Genomic DNA, 23766 nt, shown 5'->3' on the forward strand with positions numbered 1-23766 from the left:
CAAGATCTGCACATGCGCTCTACTAGACTTCAAATCATCGCAACATCTCAACATAGAAAACTAAAAAAAAAAAAAAAGGCTAAGTATCACAAGAAATTACTTATGAGTTGTTGATGTGGATGGTAACTGGAATTTCACAGTCCAAAGGGAGTTCAGAACTGAAAGAGAGAAAAAGATGCTTAGAGGATTCTCTCCTTTCCTGATAAGCAACTTGCCGGAGAAGGAATCCCATATTTGATGATGAGATTATAGGGAAATAAAGGGTAAGTGAAGGTACAACATGATGAATTTTCTGTTTTTTTCCTTCCTACCTTCCTTTCTTCCTTCTTCTTTCCTTCCTCCCTCCCTTTTTTTCAATTGCTGCAGGCTGAATTTACAATATTCATTTAAAGTACTTCTTAGAGACTAATATGTAAATAATCAACACCTATAACCTCTGTTTTCAGGTTTCAACTAAGATAAATTTACATGGTTAGGGATGCTATTTTATCACTCTATTCAAGTAGAAGATAATGCTTTGTAAGATTATGTAAATGAAAATGTGTTGATGTACTTTTTATTCTTCCTACACTAGTCAGCACAGTAAATTATTAAGTCAGTAGTTTTCTTTAACCAGCTAGTTTCCAAAGGACAGACACAGAAACTATGGTTTATTTTTAAGCTGCAAGCAGTATGCTGGGCAGAATCTGAGCTACTCTAAACCCTAATATCCTTAAAACTCACATATAAGCCAATACCATGAGAGTCTGATGACTCCCGGGGTGGCTTCTCTTCCCTCAGTCTCTTTTTTCCACCACCTGCCCTGCCATCCTCCTCCTGTTTCTTCTCTGGAAACTCCTCCCTTCCACTTCCTCTCCTTCTCCCCTGCTGATTGGCCAAACAACCCTTTATTGGCAACTGCTACACCCACTTAAGGCATTCCTATACGGAAATGTCTTAATGAAGTAAGGAATTGGGCTTTCTTTAGGCTGGATTTTGATTTGTAATGGCCTCTTAGGAAACAGGCAAATCTGAATTTCTATCAAAATACCTACTACATCTTGAAATTAATCACTTTTCAAATTCTGATTTTTTTTCTGATATATAAGACGTATTATACAATACGATGGATTATAACATTAGTTTCACATGTAGAAATACTCTGTGTATATATGTATATACACATAATTCATGTTTATTAAGAATCCATATTTTAAAATTAGTACTTGAAGTCATGAGACAGAGCACTGTGACTCATATCATCTTTGAAAGAGAATGTGAAGGTGAGATGAACTAGCATCGTACAAGACACCAAGGCAGCGAGTGCTACAGGTTCACTAGGTTGCTCCTCATGGAATATAAGTCTTAAAAAATGCTATTACAAACCAGAGGGCACAGAAGGCTCATAGCAACAGAAGCATAAAGATGTGGAAACTGATAAAAAAAGAAATAGTGATGTAGTGGGTAGATGAAAAATACAAATGAAGTCATGCCTAGGCTACTTGTAAAGTAAGGAGCATTTATGACTTTGTCCCAACATAGAAAGTCATACTTTTAGAATTTGTGAGATGAGATAAATTAAAAAGATTAAATAAATAAATAAATAACACTTCAAATTATTTACCATGTTATACAATTTGTTGTGTTTCCAATGTTCTTTCTAGTATATAAACCTTTATTATATCTACAAAGCCTTTCTAGTTTCTACTTAATATGACTCATATAAAGTGTATAAAATTAAGACTTCAGTGCATTCACAGGACTGATTCCTGTACCTGTATGTAGCTAGTCATGTTAAGTAATGGCCTATACACACCCCTATTGTTCATGTTCATGGATAAATATTTGTTCTGTAGCTCATTTATTTATCATAGCGTCCTTGTGAACAGATGTTACACCTTGTGATTCATTCCATAATCTTGTTTGACACTACACTAGACCCAATGAGTTATTTACTTCTCTTGTCATAATATCACATAGTGCTACATAAGAGACAAAAATTAAGACTCACAACAGAATCTTAGAACTTTGAAGGGAGGAGGGAGAAATTTATCTCAGAACCACCTTCATTTTTAATAAAATATAAATGGTCCCACAAATAGAAAATTATACAAGAATTACACAACAGATATTTCCCTAGAGCTACAGAGAAGGGAAGATGGATGGAGACTGCTGAGATCCACCTGAAAACATCTTACATATGTCTCCCCACCGCTGTTATTTACAGATTTGTTCAACAAACATTTATTGAGCACTAGCGCTTCACTGGGGACACATTGATAGATAAATAAAGTTTTCTCTTCTAGAGGGGCTTACAATTCAATAAAGCCATGAAGGCTGTAAGTAAATAGTGGCAAAATTCAGCAAAACCATAGATCTTTCCACGCTGTTCTGGGAACACAGAGCAGAAACTGCTGGTGAAGCCATTCTCTGTTTATCAAAAGTTTGCTAAGAAACAAGTATGCACATGTGACTGAGAGTCAGTCATCACTACACCAACATGCAGACTATAAACCTTTGAATGATAATAGTAATAGCACAGGACAGGTATGAAAGAAGTACTTTTAGAAGTATTGTACAGTAAGAGCACAATTTGACTTTTTAAGCCCACTCACCACCCACTTCTCTGTAATTCTTTTACATTGCTTTCAATACTCACTCCATTACCATGTTTTTAAATTTTCTCTCTACACTCCCCAATTGAAAAAAGGTGCTTAATATTTAAATTTTTAAGCCTGGTTTGTTTCACTTTAAACAATCATTTCTAGCAGCGTCCTCATTTCAGGAAGATAAATAACTTAGTTCTTCTTTACATGTGAGTAAAATTCTATTGTGTATGTGTGTGTCCTGTATTTTCTGCTCATTCATACATGTATTAGCACATATTAGGATTATATCATAAGGCCATTGTGCGGAGCACAGCAGGAAACCATAAACATAGGTGGGAGTGTCACTCTATGGAAAACTCATTGATTCATTTGGGCATAGAAGCATAATTTGTATGCCTATATTACAGATGTACTGTGAAATTTTAAGTAACCTTTATATTTAATTCCACAGTGGATGGACCAATTTACAGTATTACTAGTAATGACTAAAGTTTTTTTCTGCCCTAATTCTCATAATTATTATTCATAATGTTTGTAAAAAGAGAGCCATTTAGTCTAGTATGAGTTGTTGTAAACTCAGTTTTGATTTTTATTTCCCCAATAGATAAATATATTGAACATTTCCTCACATATAAATTTCTACACAATAGATTATTTAAAAGGTGTCTAGTGAGGGCTATAGAGGTGGCCTGGTGCTTCAGAGCGCTGTGCTTGCAGAGGACATAGGTTCATTTCCCGTTACCCACCTGCTGACTCACAACCATCCATAACTAACATTCAAAGGATCAGAGGTCCTCATTTGAGCCTTGTGGACACTAGACATGCATATGGTGCATACACACTGATAGGTAAAACACATTCCTATAAAATAAGTAGATTAAAACAAAACAAAGCAAAAACAAACAAATGGATGACCATGTAATAGTATGATTTATATGGTCTATTTATTGAGTTATTAGGTTTTTACTCATTTTTGTTTCTTTACAATTTCAGATGTTACTTTCTTTTAAGATGAGTAGCTATCCAAACTGGTCTCTCATCCTAGGCTGTTTCTAGAACCCTTAACTTTTTTGATGTGCAGTGACTTTGCATTTCATGTGGTTCCCATGTCAATTCTTGCTCTTGCTTCCAGAGTTACAGTGCCCTATACAGAGAGGCATTGTCTATGATTACATATTAAAGTACTACTATTATACTTATGTCCTAATCATTCATTTCAAAGTTTACAACACTATATTCAGGCATTTGAACCATTTTGAGCTGACTTTCATGCAGGATGCAACGGTTCTAGAGCATATGGTTAGGTCTGGAGGGAGAAAAGGAAAGGAGGGAATATAATCATTAAAATCTCAAGGCATATTTTTTTTTAATGCTGCTGATCTATGTGCGGTACTAGTCACCTATCACCAGAAGAACTGTCAAAGTGGGTCTTCAAGAGAACCTATGAATTAATAACGCCCAATCCATATGCAGACCCCAAACCTAAGCCTCAGGGAATCTCCCAGAAGTGGAAGTGGAAATAGTGTAATTGCCACATGACCAGGGACTTTGCTGTGAGAGTGTGTCTCCTAATAATATCAGGATATATGTCCATGAAGTCTAACTGACGTGATTGCATAAGTATGAGTGAAACAAGGATATTATGACAAACTGGATATGGGACAACTCATGAGGATAAAACGTTACACAAAGAACTATCAGCAACTAAGAAAATCTAGGCATGGGAGAGGTGGTTTTCCCTAGAGAAGAGAGCAGCCAATGGTGTACAGTGCCAAATAGACAGCCCTGAAAACACACATACAATTAACATTGTCAAGATTGAAAAGTATATATTTAATAATATAATTGTAAATACATATAAAAACCCATATGAAATAACAATTAGTGGTGAAAATAAAAGAATGTGAATTTGCTGGAGAGTGTGGAAGGTTATGGGAAGAAGTGGAGAGAGGACAGGGAACAAAGAAATGTAATCAAATTATAATCTGAAAAGTAATATATGTCTTCAAAACATTAACAGTCTAGTAATGATAAGGAGGAAAAAAAGCCGGCTAAGTAATTTTAAAGTGGGAACCTAGAAATGGAGCATGCCCATCTCATATTTGTGCCAAGTGGTGAGAAATATTCAGGGCTCTTCCAGAAGTTTTGTCTCGGGCAGAGACTAGAAATGGCAGAAATATTTAGGGGCACTGGTAAACGTTTGGGGTTCTTGAATTTGTCTTTCGTCTCCTTTCACACAGCAACTTTCATGAGCACAGCTGCTTATAGTCTATGTACGATCAGATGCCTAGCAAGGTGTGCTGCCCAGACCTCCATATCAGACACTAAAATAGTGAGACAGCCAGACTAGGTGTCTGAACACGGCATGCACAATAAATGCTTATTAACCGCCTACCAGGGGCAAGTCTTTCTTGGAACCTCAAGAAACTTTCTCCAAAATTGGCTTCTATTGTTTTTAAATTATCTGTGTTATCAGGTGGCCTGGCTAGCCATCAATGAAGACACAGACACTTGTTATATTTTAAAATAGCCCTACATAACCTGGGGTAGGGCAGACAATAATCCTCTAACTACTTCCCATAGTGGGACAGGTATAGGATCCTCCCATCCATAAACCCAAATACTTACTAATGTTCTTCATCTTGGCCGAATCTCCATCCATGCCTGCCATGTGTTTCTCCTCCATCTAACCCATGGAGGCCTTCTTTTCTTTCCCTCAGGGTCTCTCTTATCTGGTCTTTCTTTTCTTCCTATTTCCCAGATTCTCTCTCTCCAAGCCCTACCTATTTCCTTTGCCCTGCCTACGTGGGATGGCTTTTTATTAAGCAAAAGGTGGGTCACAAAGACAGTAAGAAGGAATTAGCATTAAAGTACATTAGGCCGTCCATCAAGAGGCTTCATACTCAGACACAAAATAAGTCTCAATAGATAGAAGAAAATTAAAATATCCTTCATCTTACTAGAACACCTTGGATTAAAGCTAGATATCAAAAACAACAGAAAACATACAAACTCACAGGACTGAAAAAAATCTCCAGTGAATGAAAATTGGGTCAAAATAAAAATAAAATAAGAAATTAAAGACCTTAGAATTGAATAAAAATGAATTCACAACATGCCCAAACTTGTCTGAAAAAAAAAAATAAAGACTCTACTAAGAGGCAAGTTTATAACACAAAATTCTGCATAAAAAAAAAAGAGATGAGATCACAAATTAGCAACTTAACTGCATAACTGATAGCTCTACAATAAAAATAAGACATCACATTCAAAAGTAGTAGATGCCAAATACTAATCTATCTCAAGGCTGAAATCAATAAAATATAAACAAAAATATAAAGAATAAATTAATTAAAGAGTTGATATTTTAAGAAAAATCTATAAGATTGGCAAGCATTTATCATATCAAAGTAAGAGGCAGATAGAGTATATCCATATTCACAAAATTAGAGTGAAAAGGATAACAAAACAACCGACACAGAGGAAACCCAGGGAATCAAAGCCTTTAAAACTATATACTCCTCCTGGTAGCCTGCTTACTCTTCCTCTGAATGTCACCAGGTGTCACAGACCTAGGAGTAGGGAATAGCATGAAAGAAGGATGGAGGGGGAATGGGAAGATGCAAGTGAGGGGATAACAAATGAGATGCAATCTGAATAAGTTACTTAATAAAAAAGAATAGTTAAAAATACTATAAAATAAAATTTAAAAACTACATACTCCATCATAGATTTTTATGGAGCTTTCATTGTACTAGGTTTCTCTGCCTCATCCCCCCGCAATGTTCCCAATATCAATGGTCTATGCCACTCTTGTCTCCCTCCAGCCCTTAAGCTGGTACATTCCCACCCACCCCACGCCCCAAAACGCCAATGACCACATGGTTTTAGAGGAGAATTTTACCAGACTTTCAAAAAAGAATTAAATCAAATAATCCAAAAATTTTTACACAAAATAGAAACAGAAGAAACATTTTCCTCTTAAATTTATGTCAACAGTCATCCTCATACGCAAATCACATAAGAATACAACAAAGAGAATTACAGAGCAATTTCTCTTCTGAATATAGATGCAAAAACATTTGAAAACTGAATCCAAGAATACTAACTAATATAATCAAAGAGGCTTTATTTCATAGGCTCAAGAATAAGTCAATGTACTTACACCAATAAATATAATGTACCATATTAACAAACTGAAAGACAAAATCCACATGGTCACCTTATTAGATGCAAAGAAAAAAAAAAGCTTTTTGACAAAATACAACACTCCTTTATTGTAAAAGACCTGAAGCCATTAGTAATACAAGGGACATACCTCAACATAATAAAGGCAGTTTACAGTAAGCTCAGAACTCAAAGCAATTCCATTAAAATTAGAAACAAGAGAAATTTATTTCTCCATATTCACTCACTATAGTGCTTGAAGTCTTAACTAGAGCAATATGACACCTTAAGGGGAATCAAAGGAACACATAGGAAAGAAAGAAGAGCATCTCTATTAGCAGATGATATAGTAGGATCATAAGATACACTGAAATTTCCACTGGGAAACTTCTACAGCTGCAAAACATTTTCAGCAACGTACCTGGGTAAAATATTAACTCACAATAATCAGTAGTACTCCTATAACCAAATGCTAACCATTCTGAGAAACGAAGAAAACAATATCTTTCACAATAGCCCTAAATAATAAACGTCTTGGAGTAACTCTAAGCAAGGGAAATACTTGCTAGATTAAAAACTGAAGATATCAGAAGATCAAGAGATCTCCTGTACTCACTGATCAGTACAATTAATATGGTAACACAAAACGCACAAAACAAAAACTAGGATAGCTTAAAAAAAAAAAAAGAAAAGAAAAAAGAAAAAAAGAAAAGAAAAACCTCCAGAATAATAAAAGAACTGCTACAGGTATCACCATCTCTGATGTCAAGTTCTACAACAAAGCTTCAGTAATAAAAAAAAAAAGCATGGTTGTGTCTAAAGAAGGCACAATGATCAAAAATAAATTCACACATCTATGGAGAGCTTATAGAGGAAAGATCTACACACTAGAAAAAAAAAGACAGCATCTTCAAAAAATGGTGTTAGTCAACCTGGAAGGCTGCATGTAGAAGAACACAAATAAGTCCACACTTATCCCTCTGTACAAAATTGTATTTCAAACATGTCCAAGACCTCAACAAAAGATGAGATACAGTAAACCTGATAGAAGAGAAAGTGAGCATTATCCTTGCACTCATTAGCATAGAAAAAGACTTTCTGAACAGAAGACCATTAACACAGGCACTAAGATTAACAATTAATAAAATTGAGAGTTTTCTGCATGGCAATGGACACTATCCTTTAGACAAACTGGTAGCTTACAGAATGGGAAAACATTTTTTCCAACTACACATTGGATATAGGGCTAATGTCAAAATATATAGAAAACCCAAGAAACTAGATATCAAGAAAACAAATAATTCAGCTAAAAACAGGAGGTACAACTCTAAACAGAGAATTCTCAATAGAGGAAACTCAAATGGGTGAGAAACCCTTAAAGAGATGTTCAACATCCTTAGCCTGAAGGAAAATGCAAACCAAAACTACTTTGAAATTCCATCATACATCTTTCAGAATGGCTAAGATCAACAAAAAAAGTGTCAGTGCATGCTGGTGAGAATGTAGAATAACAGCAATATACACACGTTGCTGGTGGCCATGCAAAATTGTTTGGCAGCTACGGAAATCAGAGTGGCAGTTCCTCAGGAAGATGAGCACGGATTTACCTCAAATCCAGCTATACTTCTTTTGAGCATAAACTAAAAGTTGCTGCATCATACCACAGAGACAACTGCTCAACCACGTTCATTGCTACTGTAGTCATAATAGCCAGGAATTAGAAACAACCTAGATGGCTCTCCATAGATGAATGAATAAAGAAAATTAATTACATTTACACAATTGAGTATTGTTTTCCCATGATGAGAAAACATTCCTCCTGCAGCAGATGGGAACAAACATAAAGATCCACAGATAGATGTAGAGGAATATTAATTCAGAACATGGCTGCTCTGGCAAGAGATCACATCCAAAGACTTTCTAGGTCTATGTGATCCGGCTGGTAAGAGATCATCCAAAGATCGTATAAGTCTGTGTGATCTATAAAACATGCCTTTAATACTGGAGACAGATGCAAGCAGATCTGAGTTCAAGGCCGGCCTGGTATAGACCAAGTATGTGGTAAAGAAAAGCTTAGGTCCAGATGTGGTGGTTCGTACATTTAATCCCAAATGAAGGTAAAGCTATTTTGTAGGATGAGCCAACCTATTTGAAAGTGATGTCTATTGAATGAGAGAAAAGCCAATGACTCAGAAATTTGACAGAATAGGATACACCCAACTCTGCCGAAAAAAGGAAGCTGCTTAAGATGCAGTCTTACAGAGAGAGGAGGATTTTTACCAGGACACTAATAAACAGAGGAGTTGCAGAGAGAAAACTCAGGTAAAGACAGAATGAGCCAGAAAATGAGAAGAAGCCAGAAGTTTGGAGCAGATTGCATAATTACTTCAAGGACAGCACAGCAATAGAGCACCCAGAGAGGAGCCAGATTAAATAAATCAACTGAGAGCAGGCCTTGAGCAGGAACAGCTGAGCTGAACCAGCCATCCCAGAGCTCAGAAAAAACAAGGGTGAGTTTATTAAGTAGTAATTCTCAGAGGCCGAAACATTCTAGATCTAGGTAAATTGTACAAAAGCTAGAAGCTTCCAGGGCTAGGCCTAAGTTAGCAGAAGGAGGCAGCAAGCCTCCCAGACAACAATTGAGCCAGGAGGATAAAAGTTACTTATACAGATAGACATTACATAGGGAGTGAGAGACCTGGAACACTCACCCCTAAATGGGAAGTCTCCATCAAATTCCTCCCCTCAGCACGCAGGGAACACAGCAGAAGAGGAAGGGGAAGAGTGTAAGACCCGAAGTGATGGAGGACACAACAAAAACAAGGCTCTCTAAAACAACAGGAGCAAAGCCTGCATAAGTCTGCATCAAGTCCTCTGCTCTGTGTATACATGATGACCTCCAGTTTAGTGTTTGTATAGCATTGCTGAATGAGTAAGTCTCTGACCTGTTCCCTCTCTTAGGCTCTTTTACTTATATTGATTTGCCCTGTATAACCTTAATGTGATAGTTTTTCTTTTACTATATTTTATTTTGTTATAATTAAAAATGAATGAATGAATGAACAAATGAAAGAAAAAAATCAATCACTTGGGTAAATGTTAATAATTGTACTGTAGTTTCTACCTGTTGGAAGAGGGGAAAACAGTTTTTTTTTAATGGGGTAACAGTATGTATATCAACCACTCCAGAACAGGCCTAATATTCAGAAGTAGTTGACCAATATATAATATACTCCACAGTCTGTGTGTGTGTGTGTGTGTGTGTGTGTGTCTGTGTGTGTGTGTGTGTGTGTGTGTGTATGCGCGCGTGCGTGTGTGCGTGCTTGATTTGGTTACAATTTTGTGGGTTTTTTTCAGGGGTGGGGTATTGCTTTTTTTTTTCTTTTTTGTGTTATGTTTTGTTATTATACTGGGCTGTTGTTTATTTTCTTGTTGAGAAAGAACTTAAAGTTGAGTGGGTAGGGATGGGTAGAGGATCCGGAAGAAGCTACAGGAGGAGAAAAATATGATCAAATATATTTAAATTTAAAAATTCTTCAAATAATAAAAAATATAATAAAAAGTAAATAAATACCAAAGCCAAACTAGAGAAAAGGAGGCAAAATACAAATTGTCATTGATGTATAAAGATTGTTTTGACAAGGGAATTTGCAATCTTGGGAAGAATACAGCAAAGCCACAGTGAGTAAATCTCAAAGGAAGAGTCAGTGAGAGAATCATGTGACGTGGGATCAAAGAGAACTAAATTTCTATTGTGAGATAGAAATTTTGCAAATGTCCATGGCTCTGAGAAAGAGAGCAGGGAAGAAGAAAATCATGAGAGAACGCAGAAAGAGAAGTGTTCAAACAATTGACATTGACAGAGAGAAAAAAATCTAACACTGAAAATTGGCTACAAATTTCTAAAATAAAAACAAAAGAACACACTTATCCCTTTTCAAGGAGAAAACAGAGTTGGTGGGGGGTTCTCACTTTGTCCAGGTATTCATTACTGGATGTTAATATAAAGTTGTGAGATACAGCTGCTATCTTGCAGGCATGGGTAAATCAAGAAAAAACAGTAAAACTTTCAACCAAAAGCCAATAGGTTATTAAACCAATTCCAGCATGCTCTTCTTCTAAGGTCATAATAATTTAAATTGTAAAAGGTTTTCATTTATTGCAGAATATATCATGTTTTGTATTACCATCAGCGCTATTAATCCTAAATGTTATATATTTAAGATACTGGTATGTAGACATAGCAAATCACCAATAAATTATACACTCTTATAAGATTGGATATTTAAAAGATTATTTATAGGAGCTTTTATGACTCAATAAATTGCTTATTCTGTAATATCAAACTATTAAAAGTAGAATACATACAATGTATAATATAATTTACAAATGTGGATAAAACAGCCATTAATATATCAGAAGTCTAATCATTAATATGACTAAAGGAAAATTGGGCTTAATCTTTTCTTTAAATTCTGAAGTTACACAAATGAATGGTTGGTACATTTAAAAGTGAATAGCATAGATATTTAATGATATAATATCCTCATGAATTAAAAATATTGAATGGGTTGCCCATGAAATGAGTGAGAAACATCAGAACACCTGCTCATAGAATTACTTGTCCAGAGGTCTGTGGTTTACTTTTAAGGGTCTTCAAGTTTGTAGAGACAAAAGTAGAACAGAAAGAAAAATTCTAATCTCCCAAAGCAGTACATCCTTCAAATCTTTGTTCATTGACAGGCAGTTCAGATATCTATAGTGTCACATCTTGCAAGCCAGAGTTTCTTTGCGAGGGAATCTGACAAAACAAGTATCCAAATGAAGGAAGGCATGTACTGTGTCTTCAAAAGATTGAAGCCATCTGTTTATTTTTTTATTTTTGTAGTAGCTACATGCAAGGTCTTAGAAAAACTTCAGAATGACAAAAATATTTACTTCAAGGCTTTATACTTACTACAAACATTCCCAAGACCAAACCCCCTTCTTCTAACTTAGCATTTTATAAATATAAGAAGAATAACAAAGAAAACATTCTGCACTACCCAACCACAAATTGTCATGAAAACTAACACCGCCTCAAACATTTCCATAGGCAATTTCATCCTATCCACTTAAACCTGACTTGAAGTCTTGGTTATAATCAATATGTTTGTGCATATAAAATACACTATTTAAATGAAATAAGTTATAAACTATAAGTCCTGAGTACATGTTAACTAAGATATATCTATAAATGAGACTATAAAATTACAATTTAATTTTATTTTGCAAGGCCAAAGAAAATGAATATAGTTATTTATAGTGTACTGTCGATGCCGCCCCCAACCAGCAGGAAAGACACCAACACTGGGAACTCTTCTTGCAGCAGTTTATTCAGGAACCTGGACTACCGGAGTGACCCCGGGAAAAGCTCCCACAGAACCTTTATAGTGTGCCTGGTCCTATCAGAGACTGCCACATTGTCGGTCTTGGTTGGTGCGTTTGGATCATGCCACCTCATGCTATGCCTTGTTCAGATCACGCCACCTCACGCTATGCCTTGTTTGGATCATGCACCTCACGCTATGCCTTCAGGCATGTGCATAAGGGGCTTGCTTAAAGGCACCATTGCGCATGAGCATAAGGGGCGCAATGTGCCGGGGAAGCAGCAGGGGGCGCTATCTGTGGCTCTCCACAGTTCCCCCTTATTCATTAAATTTTGAGCAAGTGGCACAGAGAATGCCTGGTAGGTTGTCCCCCCTGTACTGGAGAAATAGGCTGACAAGATTGACTATTCTGATTAACCCCCTTGGGACACTGGCGTCTGAAATGTCCTTCTTTGCCGCACTTGAAGCAATTATGAGGACCAGTAATTCCATTTCTATTCCTTCCTTGGGCTGCCTGCATCATGGCTGCAGCCAATTCTGCATTTGATAATGGTCCTCCTATCTCTCTGCAGATCTTTAACCACACATCTAAAGATTTATGTTTGTATGGATTTATGGCTTGTCTACACTCCTTGGTACATTGCTCAAAAATAAGTTGTTTTATCAAAGGCATAGTAGTATCTGGGTCGCCGAAGATCTTTCCAGTGGCATCAACTAATCTGGCCACAAAGTCGGCAAATATTTCATTACCTCCTTGAATAATTTTAGTGAGATTTCCAGATACTTCCCCTCGTTTAGGAAGGCCTTTCCATGCCCTTGTGCCAATAAAATTAATTTGCTCAAAAACTTGCACCGGATATCCTGTCTGTTGGTTAGCGAAACGTCCCTGCCCCATAAGCATATCCTGGTCCCAGGCCAGATGTCTGTTAGCTGCATTGGCAGCTGCCTGCTCAGCTGAGAACTCAATGTAATAAGCTTCCCAATCTAAATAGGCGCCAGGTGAAAGGCAGGCTCGTGCTAAATTTTGCCAATCTGAGGGTGTCATGCAATATCTCCTTAGGGATTCCAACTGCACCATAACAAAGGCTGCGGTCGTGCCATAAGCACGAACAGACTCAGCCAGTCTTTGGACAATTTTAAAATCCAAGGGTTCGTGATAACGATTCCCTTGTGCATTCTGAAAAACTGGGTAACAATGAGGGGCATTTGCAAATGAAATTGCCTCCATACCTCAGGACAGGCAGACCTACCTCCCCCTGGTATATGGGGCGGGGGTCTTATTCCGCCTGGAGATTTAGGTGGCTCTAGTTCAGGAGCTGACGGCTGAGTAATCTTGGTCTCCTTATTTTTTGGTATAATAATGCTATCTAGCCATTCAGCCAACTCCTCTAATTTTTTGTCCTCGGGGCCAGAATAGTCCCCTTCAAACTGTTCCTCTTTCACTTTCCCCAAAATATAATTCCCCATTTTGTCCGAGTCCCGGAACTTTATTGTCTCAAAGCCTGAGAACTTAACAATTATGTCCCACTTACCAGGAACTTATTTCCCCATTTTGTCCGAGTCCTGGAACTTTATTGTCTCAAAGCCTGAGAACTTAACAGTTATGTCCCACTGACGGGGAACTTACCAGCTAGCGGCCCTGGCTGCCGCAAGTTCTGAGATTCCCCGTACGGGCCAACAAAATGCCGATGCTGCCCCCGACAAGCAGGAAAGACACCAACACCAGGAACTCTTCTTGCAGCAGTTTATTCAGGAACCTGGACTACCGGAATGACCCCGGGAAAAGCTCCCACAGAACCTTTATAGTGTGCCTGGTCCTATCAGAGACTGCCACGTTGTCGCTCTTGGTTGGTGCGTTTGGATCATGCCACCTCACGCTATGCCTTGTTTGGATCACGCCACCTCACGCCTTCAGGCATGCGCATAAGGGGCTTGCTCAAGGGCGCATTGCACCAGGGAAGCAGCAGGGGGCGCTGCTCTCTGTGGCTCTCCACAGTGTACTTTTGAAGGCCTAAATCTGAAATAAGATGAAGACAGCAGCATGAGATCTAGACATGCTTGATACATTGTCTCCTTTAGAACTGCCAAAAACAAATGAGCAATTTTCATTTTAAATTTATGGATAGTTTGGTATTTTTAAGAAGACAGCATTGTCCTCTGTTATTGGACGGTTTCACCATCCTTAGTATCAACATATCATGGGGTTCTGAAGCTTTTCAAGTTATTCAAAATAAATTCTGCATCAGTACCTGTTGCTTTCTTCTGTATTCAATATTCTGCTTTAATATGCCCCTTATTTTTTTAGTAACCTTTATAATTCTAACTATGTACTCTTCACATCACAGTCTATTAGACTGGTCATCATTACTCTTAAATATCTCAATTTTGTGATTAATTTCTAATTTCAACTATACCCAACACACTGTTAAATTATAGTATTTTAAAATAATTATAACGTGAAAACCTTAAATTAAATAAAGGGCTTTCTCCCAAACCTCTGCTCTATGTCCTTATTAGGCAGGGCAGGTGTGGCCTCATCTTGAAATAACATCATGTGTTCTTTACACTAGGAATCTGATTTATTTACCTTGATCCTTCTGTAAATGACTTGTGAACTTTAAATATAGAAAGGTAATATTGACTCTTGAGGAAAAATACCTTTCAATAGAAAAATAAAGGTAAGACATCCGTATCATTCTTGGAGTTCTAGAGGCAAGGCTATTGTTACTTTAGTAGGATCCATGTGCCTTCATCTGCGTGTTCAAGCCATCTTTCCACAAAAACACAGGCACATTGTGTGACATGAGTAAGTGGCACTTGCCCAGAAGCAGTTCATGGTAAGCCTTGAAGGACATGGTGCTCTTTAGTGTTATTTGATCAGTTACATGTTTATTTGGGGTTGCAGAAAAGGTGCATTCTTTAATCAATGGTCAGTACACAATGGAACAAGTGGCTGTGCAAGCTAATGAAGTCGGCTTCATATTTACCTAGACCTTGTAAGCTAATACTGATTTTTTTATGTTAAAAGTTTAAAAAAACACAATACTATATTTCACGACATATGAAAACTTTAAAAGATTTAAATATCCAAAATGGGACTTCAATTGGAATATGTTGGCATGCTGTCTGAGGGTTTTATTATTATTATTATTGATAAAAGAAAAATAGAGCAATTGCAACTGTGAGAGAACAATCCACAATAATTAAAAATAAATAAATTCTTCTTGCTCATGATGAAAAGTCTCTCAGTTCTTTGTTTATGACCACACTGCTATTGTTACTCATATCTTCTACTCCATAATTAAGCTACTTGAGGATTCCTGTGGAGGGATCCCAGTTGCACATTAGCTTCAGACCAAAATGTCTCCAGTTAGTTTGGTAGGAGCAATGAAACTATTGGCAACTGGAATGAGTATAATGGTAAAGAAACAGATCTCTTCTTACATGTATCAAGTTTTGCACTTACTTCAGAATTGTTAAAAGTAGAATGAGAAAAAAAGAGGGGAAAACGTTGAATGAGTTTGGATTGTGTGTGTGTCTGTGTGTGTGTGTGTGTGTCTGAAAAGTGTGTATACATGTGCATATAAATGAAATCTTGCTAGTACAGACTTACGTGGATGCCAGAAGTCAGTACTGGCTGTCTTCTACTTTCTCTCTCAACCTTCCTTTTGAAACAGTCTCTCCCTAAACCTGAGTCTCACTCAATTGTCCAGATAGGTTGTTCAGAAAGAACCAGTGACCACATGCTTCTGCCTACCTCGCTGTCCAGCACTGAAGTGACATGTATGTGTCTGTGCACCCAGATTCGTGTTTGTGTTAAAGAACTGAACACAGGTCTGCATGCTTGGGCAACAAGGCATTTAGACACACAGCCATCTCCACAGCCCTAAGAGCTTGTACTTTTTTAAATTTTTTAATGTTTATAATTTTAACATATACATTTATATTATTACACACACACACATATATGTATATGTATGTATAATAAATGACCTAAAACAAGAAGAAGCATAAAACAATCAGGAATATATAAATGTTACATTCTTCGTGTTTTGGCTACTTGTATTTGGCAGCTTTCCTCTCTAGATGAGTCTAAAATTGTGAATATAAATCAATATCTATCATATCTCATCATTATCAACTTAAAACATCTATCTAGACCTAAAAACATCTTAACCCCTAAACAACTAAGCTTAATTGTAAAACTAAACTATTTGGTCTTCAACCCTATCAGAGACTTGACAAGGAATAAAATTAATTACCCGAGTATACAGGGGGTGCAGGTTAGCAGCTTCTCAAATAAGAAAATGACAAAGACAGTTTTCTGCCTGAGCATTCACCTAAAACTATAACTTTGGAGCATCTTCTTCAGCCTCCTGGCCTAATCTATCTGACAGACATATTTGTGAGGCAAGACCTATTGAGGACTTACTTATCCTGTCTTGGAAAGCTTGACTTCCATCCAAGCTTGTCCTTTTTTAGGCAGAATTCTCTCTGTGGTAGAAACAAGGACATTTTTCCCAGTGGCTTGTTTGTCACATTTGAAGCCATCTCTATAAGGAGGGTCTATGGTGCTCATCATCCTCTATCCTGGGTGTTGCTAGGAGTTAATCTGTCTTATTGTGAATGAATCCTTAAAATAATGAAAATATTTTAAAATGTCATATTCTCTAGGTCCCCGTTTTTTTTTTCAAGATATTTTTTAAGTGTACTAAATTGAAGAATCTTTTTAAAAGCTGATTGTAAACATTATAAGATCTTAGTCCTTTTGGTAATGATAAAACCAAATAAGCATCTTATAAATAAAAATATAAACTGGATTTTCATAGATAAGAAAGGAAAGAAGTATAAGAATGTGGCACTGACATATTTAAAGTTAAGTGACAGCATTCTAGTTTGATTCTCATATAGAAGAAAGGTAAACTTGTTATCAACTATGCCATTTTAAGGGTCTTAATCCTATTTATGAGTGTGAAATTATAAATTATGACCACTAAAATTCCAATCTTCTTATTAATATCAATTTGGGGGTCAAATTGCCAACGCATGGTTCTTGAAATTTGTGTAAATGCTCATTTGCAATTCTTTCTATAAAAAAGTGACACAATATACAAAATGTTTTAGAATAATCTTTAGATCAAGATAAGTAGAAACTATTATTATTATTATTATTATTATTATTATTATTATTATTATATGAATGTTTAAGTTTATTCTAGGATCAGATTTAGAAGTATAATAAAACATGGCATTGAGATTTTTCATAAAAAATTTTAAAAAACTAATTATGTCTGCCAATTTATTGCCATTTCAAATCTTTCTCCAAGAGCCAACACCGCTAACAAACATAGCATGATATTATTGGCTATATTTCTCTGACAATTGGCAATGTCAAACCCAGGGTCAGCATTCAATAATATGACAAAGTCAGTAATAGCTTGTGCCCTTTCATTAAATGTGATTCTGTGATAGCCTTTTTCTTCATTTTATAAACACCATGAACTAAAACTTTGTGAAAGAAACAATATCCCATAATGGTCTCTGAGATCATCCTGCCTTTAATTGTCCTTGTTCTGAGAAAAAGAAACTAAAACCTAAACTCAAATTTTACACCAAAACAAAAGTCAAGTTACCATTGTTGAATATTTACAAAGATACACATTTAGTGCAATGTCAAGTAAAGACATTTCACATTTATTTTAAATGGATATAAAAGTACATCTGGTAGATGATAAGACTTCCAATTACAATGTATTGTCTCTGTATGAAGCTGTGTATTAGTAAAATCATTATCTTTCAGCAAATTTACCTTTTGAAAACATAGGCTTGCCTTCCTATTAAATCACAGCTAGTTAGTTCAACCATTACACGGATATGGTATTTAATTTTTATCAAAACAAACTCTCTGTTTTTATCTGTAATAACATTTTATTTACACTTGAAAGAATTTACACAACTCATATCAAGTATATTCATCCCTGACTACATCTCTCCAACTCTTGCTGTATCAACCATATCATTCCCTCGTAGATTTTTACCTTTTCCCTTGGTTATTTTTGTTATTCATAACATTTTGAGTTCATTTAGTGCTGCTCACATGCCCAGGAGTGTGTGATTGTGCACTGGGGCTTTAGTGACTTCCCAACAGCCAAATCCCCAAAGAGACTGACCCTCCTTCCACAACAACCAACGATCAGTGACTCCTCCAATAGGGTGGGGCTTTGGAGGCTTCTCCCTGTCCATGCTGGAGTTTTTATTTCAGATAACCACAGCTGCCACATCAGCTGTGGAACAGCCGTGTCATGGCTAGAAGTCAGTATTTCACATCTCTTTTCTACATATGCTTGCTCTTGTAAATGCCATTTTTATTTCCTCAGATACAGGGATCACATGAGAGCCAAGCCTTTCTAGCTCTTCCTCAACTCTTCCCTGTCTCATTTTAACTCAGCCGTTGCAGCCTAAACTCCTCTCCAAGCTGCCTGATTCAAACTGGCTTCTCTTAGTATTTGACTGAGTTGCTCTGCCTGGCATCAAACTAATTCTGGCAATATGTTTTAATATTCTGGCTCCTTCTCATTAAATGGCTTGTTCTGTCTGCACCTGTGTCTATCTTGGTCTCTCTGCAACATGTCTCTGTAAAACTGTCCAAGTAAGCAAATCTCAGTTAAAAACACAAACCGAAATAAACGAAACAAAACCTCCTTTCTCCCCAATGCTCTTAAGTAGCCTCTCTTTTCCTGTCTTGTTCTCATGAGAGTTGGGCATATTCTATCTCTGACTCATTCTGTCAAATCTTCTTCTGATTCATCACTTTGTCTGATACTCAATTAGATGTCACTTCCAAACATTGCTGCTTCCTTCTGTAAACTAATGTTACCTCCACTGTTTGGGATTAAACGTCTATATTAAAGTCATGTCTGTATTCTAGTCAGATCACATTTTAATCCTAATTATATCTGGATCACACAGACCTAGAAAGCCCTTGGATGTGATCCCTTTTCAGAGCGGCCATGTTGCTGGATTAAAAAACATTTTTTTTTTACAGACTCTTATATTATTTCACTCCCTCTTCAAGTTTCTTGAGCCTTGCATGGAAGGAGATTAATGTAGTTTATCCAGTCATACCTGACTACTCAACATCATTTATTCTCAGCACTTTGACTGATTACAAGTCCCATTTCAAAAGTTAGCTGCTCTGACCAAGGTTGAGAGTAGCACAAATCTTCAAATGCTGAATAAAAAAAGAAATGAAATGTGCTTTTTCACTAGAAACCTCCCAATGAATACTAATGTGCAGTTTAGGATTAAATAGCTACAATAAAGTTTCTTGTATTAATTAACTCAGAATAGGATGATATGGAATTTTGATATTTCTGTTTTCTATGTGATATATGCAAACATATATATGAATTATATTTTAAGGGCTCAGCATAGCATGAATCCCAATTTTGCCATGAACAGAAATGATTCTAATATTAAATCAGAATCATCTTTTATTTGTTGATGTTCTGTTAGTAAGATTGTAACGCAGAATTAAATGGATATCACTATCACATTTAGCTGCTCTGTGTTTAAGTGTTTTTACTTTCAAGAAACTTTAAGTATAAAACAAGTATTAGAATGAGTTTCAAGCTAAAAATAGTTTATGTAGCATTGTGATTACTTAATCAAATAATTTAAAATGAGAGGTTAGTAAAGTTTTATTTTTGTAAGCAATATAATATAGCCAATTATAAAGTTGACAGAAGACTCCATCAACTATAAAATATATCTTAAAGAAAGATTAAAATTAGTATGGGAATGCAAAGTAAAGATAAAAAATGTAAGCTGCACTAAAGAGCTTGAAGAAAATTTTAATAGTAGCAAACATTGTGTGTAGTTGATATTGAAAATATGCAAATTTAAGTGAATTCAGTGAAAAGAGAATGAATACTAAAATATAAAATGAGAAAACACATTCTATATGTATTTCTAAAAGGAGAAATTATTGTTCTTAGATAATTATTATCGAGATTATAATAAACATTTAATAAGGTATGCTTTAATATCTAAAACGCAGCATTTAACATGCACTCAGGGCATTACTCATAAAAGATTTGATTAATTAATCAATGATCCAAGGTTTTGGTGACCATCCTTGAGTTTAAAAACCTTCATAGAGTGAATATAATTAGATCCCTTGGACAAAGATTTCTTATAAAATAACCACTACCCAAATTATAATAATTCAAGTAATAAACTACACAAAACATAAGTTTATGAAATAAAAGCTGTCATCATATTTAATTTATAAACATGTAAATGAATGTAAAGGACAAATCTTACATTTCACACGATTAATGTAGCTGAAATACTATCAAAAAATAACTGGAAGCTAAACTACGACCTCCCACCCACCCGCTACATTCTTTGTGGTTACAGAGAGTAGAGAATGGGAAGGGAAGGGAATCAGAACTTCACAGAGCAGAGACTGGTAAACACTGCTTTATCAGGGCAATCAAGCTTAGAGCAATCATGGTGAATGTCGATGACGGACAGACTCTTGACATGATGTGATGAGTGAGCCACTTTTTCTCTGTGGTGCCCCCCGTGAATAGCCCATGACCCAACTCTAATCACGACCAAAAAAAACATCAGAAAAATTTCACTGAAGCATCAATTTACAAAATGACTGGCATTTATTGTTTCTGGAGAAAGAATACACAACTGATAAGCCGTGCTAAAACAGGTTATCACTTGCGAAATGTTAAATGAGCAAAACTGGAGGATAACTGGAGGATTTATCTCACAAAATACAAATAAATTCACAGAATGATGCAGGTTTAAATAGAAACATTTTATGTATTTTTAGGGAAGATACTTGATATATTATGTTAATTCAAAATGCTATTATACCAACACAATGTATTATAAAAATACTAATTATAGAAAACAAAATGATGAAAGCTTTAATAAGCAAACCCTAAGTCCATATATTCAAGGGTATTATTAAATATTAATAAAAACTTAAATATGATTTGGGGAAATGAAGCTAGCATGCACTGTACATTGATTTTTTTCACTTCCCATTTGCCCTCATGGCACTGTGTATGCCTGCTAATTGAATGTCTGAAGACACTTCTCACCTGCCACTTTCCCCCTAACTAGCTAACTTTTACCAAGTTTGGCTTAGGAAACAGGGAGTTTATATTGAAGGTAAACAGAAGGTAGAAAATTCCAGTCCACACCTGTCCTGGAAAATTAAGTTGTCACTCTGGCAGGAGAAATAATAGAAGGTTGTGTGAAGTTCCTGAAGCAGCCACAGGCCACACACACCCGTCTTTCCTCCAGCCCTGATAGCTCTGGATGTATACTGAGCTCCTGAAATTGTGCGTGCAAGGACACAGGAGCAACGGTGGCTCCAGCTCACAGCTTTCTGGTCTCCCATCCTATCTATTTCTGCAACAGTGATCCTCTACCTTATTTCAGGCAAAGGTTCACAAATTTCGATACCATGACTGCATATATGAAGCATTCCATATATAGTCATTTAAATTTCATTTTAAAAAACTTTTTAGAAAAATTGTCTATTTTATTTTGTGTGTGCAAGTGTTTTGCCTGTATGTGTGTACATCACATGCAAGCCTGGGCCAAGATTTACGTGCAATCCACATCTCCACAGAGCCATCCAGACATTTTTCCTTACACAGTTAGTAAAGTATCTCTAAGTTCTCTCTCTGTGGTCACCAAGGATTCTTACGGCCACATTGGAAAATTTTATTCCAAGATTTTGTTCTCTTGGAGTAGCTGTGCTTCTCTTGGTCTGTAATTTTTTAAACAGATTCTACAAAATAGCTGACTATATTTTCTTAAATGCAAAAAAGACTTGTCATTTAACTGACCAGAATTTTTTTTAAAGTCTTGTAAAAGATTTTGGGGTAAAATGGAAGAGTTTTAGAATCACAGAACTGAAAAGTCTCTACATCATAGGAAAACTCACAGAAAAATAAAATATTTTTTTATAAATTATCTGTTTATGCTCTGAATCTCTTTATACTACAGTGAGGGATTACCACAAGAACCAACTTCATGTCATGAAAACAATATTATATAGCTGTTTCGTTTTGGGCTATCACCTTCCTGTCATGCAACCTTTATTGTGTCCTGAGCTTTTGGTAATATAGTTCTGTCATTTAGGTCTGCAGATAACATTTATAAATATGAGTGTTAGAGTAGATATTTCACAGCTATTTAATTGTGTTATAATTTATCACTAATAAATACTTTTCTCCACTAAAATGTCAATGCCTACATATTAGTCTTTTCTGCCTATTTATGATATTTCATCTAAAAACTTCTTACTTAAAAACTTCCTTGAGATGACTTCCTCCACTCCCAAATTTTGCTACTGTTAGAAATAAGCTAACAAAACTTTATGTAAAATCATGAGTGTTTATTACCTTAGCATAAAAGAATTACTGAATCAAATATATTCACAATTGTAAAAGCTTTGTGTGTGTGTGTGTGTGTGTGTGTGTGTGTGTGTGTGTGTGTGTGGTCATTATATTTGTTGCACTTGAAATGATATATTTGGTGTTTAAAAATCATATACACCCAAATATAATATTATGTTTGATTTATTATGCCAGAATATCTGGGTTCATCACACTTATCTTCATAAACAACTTCCATACATTCTTCGAATACTTTACAATGTATGTTCTACTCCAATTTTATTGAGAGATAGTTAAGATATCTCTTTAGATTTCTGAAGTGTATTTAAAGAGTTAAGTCTCCAAATCCAACTCCATCATACATGCCAGAGACAAGGCAAGACAGTGCTTCCCAAGAGCACTCTTTGTTTTATTCTCTCTGCTGGTCCTGCCTCCTCCTCCCCAGCCCATCCTCATCACAGTCTTTATATTGATGGCCCAGTGATCTGTACCCTGTATCATCGCTAGCACTGACCCCATCATCTGCCGCATGTGCTTCTCTTCAAATATGGCTCACACACCACACACATACATAACTTGTCCTTCAGTGTTACAGATTTTCTATTGTCATGTGCCTTATTAATTACTTCCATCCCTTAAAACACCTTCCTCCATGTCCAGTTTAGCTTTCACACAGTTGAGAATTTTCTAAATACCTTATTCTGACATCTCTGACACAACCAGAGGGTCAGTAGCGCCCAGTCACTCTTCAGCTCAACAGAAGCAACTGACTTACAGACTGTTAACCAATTTCCAGAAAGACAAAAGCAGCAAAGGTCACTTTTTTTATTTTTTTGAGTGGTGGGGTCATCTTTCCCAAAGGCTCCTTGGCTAAAGCAGCTGTAGGTGAGAAAAATGAATATTCTCCCCTTTTCACCACCCATTCCAATATTTCTTTATATTGTTAACTAACCTTTCATCAAATCATCCCACCATTTTTAGTTCTTTTTCTTTGGTTCATGTCTTGCTTCGCTTTTCTTTCTTTCCTGTTTTTTTTTTTTTAATTACATTGCTGTGCGTGCTCAAGTGTCAGTGGACATGTGTGGGTGTCAGAGGGGAACTTGTGGGAGATAGTTCTTTGCTTCTACTGTGAAATCCCAGGGATCAGCTCAGGCCATCAGGCTTGTTGTCAAGCTTTTTTTTTTTTTTTTTTTTTTAACCAATGAGCCA

At 36.1% G+C, this 23766-nt stretch overlaps 1 long non-coding RNA gene across 1 annotated transcript in view; it reads right to left on the bottom strand.

Annotated features, from left to right (window-relative positions):
* LOC311596895 overlaps window positions 1–13894 on the bottom strand; it is a 34465-nt gene extending 20571 nt beyond the window's left edge. Inside the window, exon 1 of the long non-coding RNA XR_014779024.1 lies at window positions 13752–13894. This is a non-coding gene — a long non-coding RNA (uncharacterized lncRNA). The remainder of the gene's footprint in view (window positions 1–13751) is intronic.
* Window positions 13895–23766: the final 9872 nt, after the last annotated feature.

This window comes from Acomys minous, assembly GCF_964271855.1.
Source record: "Acomys minous genome assembly, chromosome: 4".
Lineage (NCBI taxonomy): Eukaryota > Metazoa > Chordata > Mammalia > Rodentia > Muridae > Acomys > Acomys minous.